Source organism: Hakea prostrata, chromosome 7 (assembly GCF_041222555.1).
Source record: "Hakea prostrata isolate BN-2017 chromosome 7, UWA_Hpros_2, whole genome shotgun sequence".
Classification (NCBI taxonomy): Eukaryota; Viridiplantae; Streptophyta; class Magnoliopsida; order Proteales; family Proteaceae; genus Hakea; species Hakea prostrata.
In genome coordinates, this window is record NC_142606.1 from 35,868,536 (window position 1) to 35,876,646 (window position 8,111).

The 8,111-nt window shown below is 37.1% G+C and overlaps 1 non-coding gene across 1 annotated transcript; it reads left to right on the forward strand.

The window, feature by feature from the left end:
- Positions 1 to 6,787: 6,787 nt before the first annotated feature.
- LOC149010992 (small nucleolar RNA R71) lies at positions 6,788 to 6,894 on the forward strand. The gene has a single exon (XR_016174856.1). It is a non-coding gene; the product is annotated as a small nucleolar RNA R71 (small nucleolar RNA).
- The last annotated feature ends 1,217 nt before the right edge of the window (positions 6,895 to 8,111 follow it).

An 8,111-nucleotide genomic window follows, 5' to 3' on the forward strand; every position in this document is an offset into this window, starting at 1 on the left:
AAAGATTGAGATGAATCTGTTTCCTCCATTATAGATATTTACATGCTTTTAATTAAAAAATATTTTACTTCTTAGTATTGAATATTGGAAATTAAGGTATGTACCGATGTTGTACTCTAGTGGTTCAAAAGTTCAGTTTAGGTTAGAACTTAAAATTGCAAAGATTTCGTTACCTTATCAGTAGTTTATTAATTATCAAAAGACATTGGTATCCATAAGTTGAGCACTAGCATGCCTGTCCAAGACATTAAGGCAGGGTCTTATTTTTAATATGTTTTCATTTCTATGTTAACTTAAACACAAGGAATTTAATGGTGGGTCATAATACACTTTCTCATAGCACGAGTTTATTTTCCTCCACTTCAAAGTATTAACTCCATCTAAAATTGATTTATATTGTTTGCAGTATAGTCTCATGTGGCATCATGTCTACGTCATTGAAGCACATGTTACACTCATTGGTACAGTTGAGAAATCTCATGCCACAGTCTTGTTTTGCAAGACATTGAAAATCTCACATCTTCCATATTCTGATCTCATCAATTTCAAATTGATCCCAATTTACAAGAGTGGTTTTAAGCTTCTAGCATATCTTTACTTCAAGAATGCCTTTTAGAACCTAAGCCACATCAATAACCCTAAAAACAGGAAAAGTTCAACATGTGAACTTCATACTGTTATGAATAAGCCCCAGTTATGCACCGATTACCATTGTAAAGCAGCCAAACGTTTAATCATACCAGAACAACTTATACTTCGTAGGAATCCTATCCATAAGCATCAATCATACAACTAAATATTTTATTTATTTATTTTTTAAAAAAAAGGTACACACTTTATTGATTAAATGTGAAAAGAATTGGTTGTGTCCTATTCACGAGGTGGGAATACACAAAGATTCGTATGGTTTAGTACATTAGAACCGTTCGCTGCAAGTTCTATGCATTATTACGTAGCACCCAAGCAATTTTCATGGTTGAGGAGTTTGGCTTCAATGCTGTGCAATAATTACGCATTAATTACGTAGCACCCTTTTTTTTTTTTTACGGGGGGGGGGGTTCAGTGTAGTTCACAAAAATAATAAATAAATAAAATGGGCCATCAAAATTGATCTTGATCATAGGCAGCTTAGCAATGCACATTAATTGTGCAGCACTGAAGCACAACCCATGGTTGAGATTGGGAGCAACAAAGAGGAAGACGTCAAGAGTTGAGAGAATGCCAGGGTTTTCAATTTACTTGCGTTTTTGGTCCCATTTCTTCTTCTTCTTCTTCTTATTTTTATTTTTTAACTTTGAAAACCAATGATCCCGTGTTGAAATAGCTTAAGGACTGTTTTAGCAAGTTGAAGAAAATGGTCCTGAAAAAGGTAAGAAATGGTGAGTTAGACTTCTTCAGGACGAGCGGGGGAAACTCTTTGAGAATTCATCTTTATCTACAAGTAGAAACATTGACAACCTCATCATAACAAATTTTAATAAATTTCTTTCGTGTGTTATATGAACTTGTGTTGAGTCCAATTGACACACATTTCTTTCAAGTAACTGATCTAAAGCATGTTCTAAGCTGCAACCTTTAAGATTGAGAGGCTTACTCCCAACGTTTGATGCTTCGTTTTTGTTTGACATTTTCTTTCATAATTTGCATGACTTCCACCTTGATTACTATTCTGACCCAAAACAGAAAAGAAAAAGGAACTCAGTTCATGGGGTTTGTCATCACTAATTCTTAAGTTGGAAGCTTCGGAAAAATGTTTTGCATGAATCTTCACTGGCTTTGATCCTCCATAGGTCATTGACCAAGTAAACTTTGTTGTGACAAGCTGCCGTACAGTATTTTGTTAGAAGAAACTTTTGCATCTAGCAGCCACAGGGATTTGAGGAACTATGAGTTGAATCCAAGAGCAACCCATCTGATCTCTGGCATTTTTCTTCCATAGGCACGACATCCGAGTGGCGTAGATCATGAGAAAACGAAATTCTTGGACTCACCCCGAGACCAGAGCAGCTCTCCGAGGCCGAGCAGAGATTGATGGCCATATCTTTCGACCGATCTTCTTCCTTCCTTTCAAATAAATCTATTTGAATATTAATTGAATAGCCAGATAGGCAGGACAATCCCTGCTGATTATTGAACAAGGTTGAAATTGCACAAAACCCCCTTACCCTTACCCTTACCCTTAGAATAGAAAAACAAGAGAAAGCCGCGAAAAAGGTTCCAACTTCGAAAAGAGGACCCGCATTGAACACCGTAAAAAAAATATATGAGATAAATCAATAACCAAGACCCTTGAGTCAACAAATTGCTGCTCAAGTAGTTTGAAATTGGGACAAGAAAAAGGAAAGTTGATCGTGTCGCTAACCAATCAAAAATAAAATCCTATACTAATCTAGCAAGCAGAAAGTACGGAGTCGAACTATGGGGAACTAAAAGGCTAAGTTACTAAGATTAAATTCAACAAAACTAATTTAAACTAAATCTACTAATTAATGCAAAAATGTTAACTATGAATATGTGAAGATCTTTGGGATTTTGAATCCCCAATGCTTTTCCCTAACCGATATAACTCTACACTTCAAAGCAAATTAAGGATGGTCTTCCTAGGTATGCCCTATCTTCGCAAGACTATTGTCCTTCGAGGAAGCTTGGCACGCTTAGTTTGCTGAGCTATAGAACATCTTTGGCCAAACTCAAACACAATCAACTAGAAGATATAGAACAATCAAATTAATGAAATAAGCATGGTTCATCTACATCCCAAAGAAAAGGAACTAGCTACTCATTATCACAAAGTTCATAAGAAAAATAAAGATTAAACATAGGGAGAGAGAGAGAGAGAGAGAGAGAGAGAGAGAGAGAGAGAGAGAGAGAGAGAGAGAGAGAGAGAGAGATGTGGTCTTCTTCTTCAGCAATGAGAGAGCTGAGAGCCACGTTCGCCGTCTTCCTCCTCTCTGCGGCTAGCATCTCTTTTTTGTCTCCCACACACAATGAATCCCCTCTCTTTACTCGTCGATTTGACTTTTATTCGTTCGGATTTTGGAAACACTCAAAACTAGAAAGTTGTAGATATTTTCAATATCGTTCCATAGCATCTTGAATCACCGAAATCCAAGGTCATACGAGAGAAATATGCTCAAACTACTGAAGGTATGTTTGTTTACCCGATTTTCATATTTATTACCAATTTTGTTCCTTAGACCTCCACCTGTTTCCAATTTGGCTAAGATCTCACTTTTCATGATTTCTCTGGGCAGCAAGATTGAATGCCATGATTTAAAATCCACCAATATCTAAAATATTTGCCAAGTTTACTCCATATTACTATAGTAACCAAAATCACCTTATTCCTGAAAATACACAAAAATACTCGATTAGCTTCTTTAATTAAATAAGTATGGGGAATCAAATCAAATAAATAATGGTAAATGCATGCTTTTCAAATACTCCCACACTTGAGTGTTTGCTAGTCCTCGAGAAAAACAAAACAATAAAAGTAATACGAAAAATAAAGAAAGAAAAACCTAACTCACTTTCGTAGGAATCACAGTTGCACTTAGCATGTGCAACAAGCCTTTAAACCCCTAGGTTACCCTAGTGGACGAGTTGTGTCTCGTGAGTGTTTGCAGAGAATATACACACAAAATTCTTAAGTTCTCTTCTAATTATTCTGGCAGTAGTAAGAGTAAAAAGATAGATTCCAAGACAAAGACACTCCATTAAAGATTAAAGGGAATATAGGCACCGCCACACTTAAGCTCTTTACACCCTCTCTTCAGTCTAGCTAGATCTAGGCAAACAATTCAATCGAGAAGTCTCCTCTTATCTTCAGTCTACCAGTTACCTTCAAATAAGACTAAACTAGGTACCAAATAATACCAAGAACTCAAGATCTAAGCAATTTTGACCTTCTTAGACATTTCACCTTTATAAGCACATTAATTCACTTCTTTCTTTCATGATCACAGTTCTAGTCCGTGCAATGTCTTGCCTCTTAAGCTTTCTAGATGGCCTATGTAATGAGTGTTGGTTCATCCGCTCTCAAGCCAGATGGCCTTAAGGGACTAGGGTAGAATACCCCTCGAACTTACTTACTCAAGCCAACTAGGCTACAGGCCAAGACTGGACCAAAGACACCCCAACTGTTTGATGCGAGGCATGATGTTGGTGACACCGAGACCCGGTTACTAAGAAGGAGGTCTAAACTTTAAACTCTAGCAGAATTTTTTTTCTTTTTTTCTTTTTCACATTATATTTCAATTCACTTCACATTTAAATAGTCTAAAATTGGTCTCAACTAGTCACCATAAGCACAAGGCAATACAAGATAACTAGATGGTCAAACCTTTTGGCTACATGGAGTTCCTATTTTCTGATTCAACCTCAGTCTCAAAATGTAAAACCCATTACTATTCTCTCAAGAGGGTGTTCATTACATCAGATGGGATTTCTAAAACACTTAAACTCTCATTTTGTATCTAAGCAAGGAATTAAAACATTTATCTTACTAAAGCCAGAAAAAATTGGGCACTTTTTATCTTTGTGACAATGCTCTACCAACTACCAACAAGTCTTACTCGAGTTTACACCCCCCACACTTTAATTATGCAATGACCTCAATGCATGCAAGACATATAAAAAATAAAAAATAAAACATGATAGAAGCAAATAGAGGAAAGAGTGTACCCGATGTTTGAAATCATGATAGAGCACGCAACAGTAAAACCTAACAACAAACAAAGAAAAGAGAAAAAAAAGAACAAGAAATAACATCTAAACAAATGGGTTGCCTACCATAAAGCACTAAGTTTAGAGTCTTCATCCATACTCAATGAGATGCAGCCAATGGAGGTAGAAGCTCAAATCTAAATGTGAATGGTGACTGCTCCAAAGAAGTGGAAGAGTCCAACAATGTGTTGACTTCCTCAATATTTAAGTTAGATTCCCCAAATGGCAAGTAATGTTGTAGGGGATCATCAATAAGCATGTTTGGAATATAATCAACCACTACCTCATCAATAAAGTTAATCGCAAAGCACTCTTCATCCCTATTTGGGCTTAATGATGCATTGAAGATGTTGATTCTAAGTTTCTTATTGCCAAATGATATGTCCATGACACCCGATCTACAATTGATGCAAGCATTCGCAGTGGCTAAAAAGGGTCGTCCAAGAATGACTGGTGGTAACTTATTGGTAGTTGTATTGTCCATATCTAGGATCAAAATCAACAGGAAAATATAGATCCTCAACCTTTACCAAAACGTTTTCAAGTAGCCCACGGGGTCGTTTGATTGAGCGGTCTACCAATTGTAGGATCATATCAGTGGATTTCAAATCTCCTAGACCGAACCTATCATAAACTGAACCAGGTAAAATATTCACACTGGCTCCCAAATCAAGCAATGCTTTACTTATGGATAAATCTCCAATGACACATGAAATTAAAGGTGTACCTGGATCTTTAAGTTTAGGGGGCAGTTGGTTAGAAATTACCAAGCTAACTTGTTCAGTTAGGTGCACAGTTTTAGGTGTTTGAGTCTTCAACTTACGCTTTTGGGTGCACAAATCTTGTAGAAACTTAGCATAAGCTGGGACTTGCTTGATAGTATCTAATAGTGGGAGATTGATACGAACTTGTTGGAATAAATCAATCATCTCCTGCATCTTAGCATTCTTTCTAGAATTTGGAATTGAGGACTCAAGAGCTTCAGGGAAGGGGGATTTGGGAGTGTAAGATTTAGGAGTAGGACCCTCTACAATCGGAATGTGCAACCCCTTACGAGGAAATTGATGGAGAATTCTTTACTAGGCTTGTGTGCATCATCGCTAGTCTCATGGGTCAAATCAACCTCTTCTCGACTCTCAAGATCAATGGGCAATGGCTTAGGAGTAGGCAAAGGTGCATAATATTCCTTCCCACTGCGTGTCACAACAGAGACTGCTTGGACTTGTTCTTTCCTAGACCCAAATTGATGATTAGGGTTACCTATTGGTTGACTAGGTAACTGACAAACCTCCCTCCTACTAATGGCATCAACTAGTTGACCAAGTTGGGTTTCCAATTTGTTAATGGACTGAGAATGGGAATGCAACAATTGAGTGTTTTGCTCTAATCCACTAAGTGCTTTTAGTACCTTATCCTCAAATGATGAATTATGTGAGGGTTGTGGAGATGATGATTGCTCATTCCTATAGGCATTTTGGTGCATATCAAATGGAGGTGGCCTATAAGGTATTTGATTAGAGGGATTGGGCATTGAGTTTCGCCATGAAAAATTGGGGTGGTTTCGCCATCCTGGGTTGTAGGTATTGGAATATGGATCATTGTGCAATTTAGAGACTCCTTGGGCCAAATGTGCATGCTCCTTAACAAACTCAGGTATTGTGTAGCCAAACAACAATCAGTGACATGATGGGATAGGCTAGAACATAAAACACATGCTTCAATCTAATTAGGTGGAGAGAAACTTGTAGGAAGTGGAAATGGGGTTTGTTGTCCTAATGACAAGAGATGATCCAATTTCTTTGATAGCAAGTCAACCTTAGTGCTCATCTCAATGGTAGGATTGATCTCATAGAGACCGCTCCTCTTTGGTTGCCCAATGGATGGAATCTCAGTCCCAGCTACTGAAGCATGGTGTTGAGAGTTTTCACTAAGGGTCTCAAAAAGTTCCCATGCCTCATTCTCATTCTTGTGCATGAAAGTCCCACCACAAAAAGAATCAACCATTTGCCTATGTCGGTCTCTAAGACCATCATAAAAGCATTGAACCAATTGCCATTTAGGAATAGCATGATGGGGGCACTTTCTAAGCAATTCTTTTAGTCTTTCCCAAGCCTCATGAAACTGTTCTCCTTCTTGTTGGGAGAAACTCGTTATCGCTCTCCTAATGCTATTGGTACGACCAATGGGGAAGAACTTTTTAAGGAACTCCTGTTGCATTTCTACCCAAGTGGAAATTTTAACATTGTCTAAAAAATGAAGCCAATGCTTAGCTTTATTTTGAAGGGAGAATGGGAAAAGAAGTAACCTTAAAGCATCAACTGAGAGGTTTTGAATTTTAACTGTGGAGGACACCTCTAAAAACTCATCTAAGTGCTTATAAGGCTCTTCATTGGCAAGTCCATAAAAAGATGGTAGCATTTGAATCATACTAGATTTGATCTCATATTGAGCCGCCTCTATGTTAGGCAACTTAATACAAAAAATCGGAGTATATGTCATAGGAATGAAATGCTCACTCAAGGGCCTCATTGGAGGCTCATAGTTTTCCATGGTTCTTTGCCTTCTAAGGTTGGCCAAAGTCTCTTCTAACTCTAAGTCAAGTGGAGTCAACACAGGGTTTAGGGATCGACGACCATGCATACACACAGAAAACAAGCTAAATAAATAAAATTAGAAGAAAATAACTAAAACAAAAGAGAGAGTTTAGGACGTACCTGAAGCGCAATCCATGTGATCTTTCGAACAAAAGTTACATATGTGGGATCTGAGGGGTGGGGATTTTTAGAAAAATTAACCTAAACAACCCAATCTAATGCAAATATTACAATTGAAAAGTCCTAAATACAATTATATCTAAGAAAGAAAAGATAACAACCTAAACTAATTATCGAAGCGCTACTTTTGCAGCTACCTACAAAACAAAAGAAAAAGAGATTAGTTAAATAAGCAAAGAAAAAATAAAAATTAAAAACACTAAAATTACTCTAAAAATTATGCCTAATTGACAAAAATCAATCTTAGCAACCGTGCTTTGGTTCCCCAGCAACAGCGCCAAAATTTGATCGTGTCACTAACCAATCAAAAATAAAATCCTATACTAATCTAACAAGCAGAAAGTACGGAGTCGAACTATGGGGAACTAAAAGGCTAAGTTACTAAGATTGAATTCAACAAAACTAATTTAAACTAAATCTACTAATTAATGCAAAAACGTTAACTCTGAATATGTGAAGATCTTTAAGATTTCGAATCCCCAATGCTTTTCCCTAACCGATATAACTCTACACTTCAAAGCAAATTAAGGATGGTCTTCCTAGGTATGCCCTATCTTCGCAATGTTGAATCGTTGTTGAGGAATCTACAAATATACTTTAACACTTGTTCTC